Genomic DNA, 2,220 nt, shown 5'->3' with positions numbered 1-2,220 from the left:
CCCAGTTCAATAGGAATTTCAAGTGAATGATAATTTTTTAATGTAAGTATGTTCCAAATACTGTACAGGATATCTGCTTTGCCTGGGCAGCCTTACTCTTCCCACCCTTCAACATTATTGAGGGCTTCAGAGAACTTTATTTATGTGAAGTATGAATATTGATGTTTACTGTTGTAGAAACTAATATCCATTTATTTTTAATAACTAACATTGCACATTTACATATATAACATTTTAATAAAAATAGCACTTTTGTTGTTATATTTGGTTTATTTTTATATTATGTATATGAGTGTTTTGCCTGCATGTATGTAAGTGCACCACATACATGCAGTGTCCATGGAGGCCAGAAAAGAGTGTTGGATCCCCTAGAACTGGCGTTATAGATGGTTGTTAGCTGCTGGGTGCTGGAAACCAAGTCAGAATTCTCTGCAAGAGTAGCCAGTGCTCTTAACTACTGAACCATTTCTCCCCAAAATACTACCTTTTTTTTTTGGTCTTTTTGAGACAGGGTCTTCCTGTAGCCCCAGTTGGCCTGGAACTCACTATGTAGACCAGGCTGGCCTCAAACTCACAGACATCTGCCTGCCTCTGGCTCCCAAGTGCTGGGATTAAAGGCATGTGCTACCTCGCCCGGCAAAATAGTACTACTTAAACAAAAAGGTCAATGACGGCTTTGGATATAGCTCAGCTGGTAGAATAATCACTTAGCATGCAAAAAGCCCTGGGTTCACTCCCCAGCACCCATGAAGACTGGCATTCTGGTACACACCTGCAATCCCCGCACTTTGGAGGTAGAGGCAGGAGAATCAGGAGTTCAAGGTCGTCTTCAGCTACATAGTAAGTTTGAAGCCAGCCTGGGATACATGAGACCATGTCTCAAAAAAAGAAAATTTAATGAGAAGAGTGGTATTCTTTTGCATTTTTCTAAATCTTTTTAGTGTCTGACTCCATTAAAAACATCAGCATTCTTCTAGCTGCCTCTTCAGTCTGTTGAGATATATGATCTTCCTTGAACTATGTAAGGAAAATCTGGTGTTTCCCAGACATGGTGTAAAGAGAGGGCAAGGTATCTTCATAGCCTTTTCAGATAATTGTAAACATTTTTCTTTACTATCACAGCATTCTGGTTAGCTTTCTATTGCTGTGATAAAAACACTGACCAAAACCAACTTAGGGAGGAAAGGATTTGGCTTACAGCTCACAATCCATTATCAAGGGAAGCCAAGGCAGGAACTCAGGGCAGGAACAGAGCACAGATTATAAAAGTACACTGCTTACTGGCTTGCTTCCCTGGCCTGCGCCCAGCTGCTTCCTTATACAACAGAAGACCACCTGTCCAGGGGTAGCACCACCCACCATTCAATAATCAAGAAAATGCCTTGCTGGGCGTGGTGGCACACATCTTTAATCCCAGCACTCGGGAGGCAGAGGCAGGCGGATCGCTGTGAGTTCAAGGCCAGCCTGGTCTACATAGTGAGTTCCAGGACAGCTGGGGCTACAGGGAGACTCTGTCTCAAAAAGACCAAAAAAAAAAACGAAAAAAAGAAAGAAAGAAAAGAAAATGCCTTACAGACTTGCCCATAGACTTGCCCAGTCTGACAGAGGAAATTCTCCATTTGAGGGTCCCTCTTCCCAGGTGTGTCAAGTTGACAACTAAAGTTATACACAGCATACATAGCAAAACTCCACAAGAGGCCTTTGTCCTAGTGCTGTGTAGAATCTGAAACCACAAGAGCGATATATTCATAGTCACTTGATCTCACTTTCCAAATGGTTCTCACCCATCAGGATGGTGTCACAGCAGGTCTCCAACATGCAGAAAATATTCATTCACTGATCTCCAAATGATGACACATTTCATTATTCAATAACTAAACACAGAGTTCAGCAATATCATCATCTGTATCAATAGAAGTGTTGCTAAGCATTGCCTTCTAGAGCTGGTACATTATATATATATAAATACATATATATTTATATATTTTTTTAGAAGAAGCTTTTCATTACAGCTTTAACATACTCAATAACAGTTTCCAGAGCAAAGATACATCTCTATCAAAAGTGACTATAAAGTTTTTAGTTCACTGTTGAATTAATACAGTTATACAATATTGAACTCAGTGTAAGCCCTATAAGACATAACATTGAATGAGTTTTTAACCTTTAAAAAAGAGCTCCATTTCATTTTAAAATATAGTTTCTTACGGAAAGACTCAC

Source organism: Nannospalax galili, unplaced genomic scaffold (assembly GCF_000622305.1).
Source record: "Nannospalax galili isolate Female #2095 unplaced genomic scaffold, S.galili_v1.0 scaffold332, whole genome shotgun sequence".
Lineage (NCBI taxonomy): Eukaryota > Metazoa > Chordata > Mammalia > Rodentia > Spalacidae > Nannospalax > Nannospalax galili.
This window is presented reverse-complemented; position numbering follows the sequence as displayed.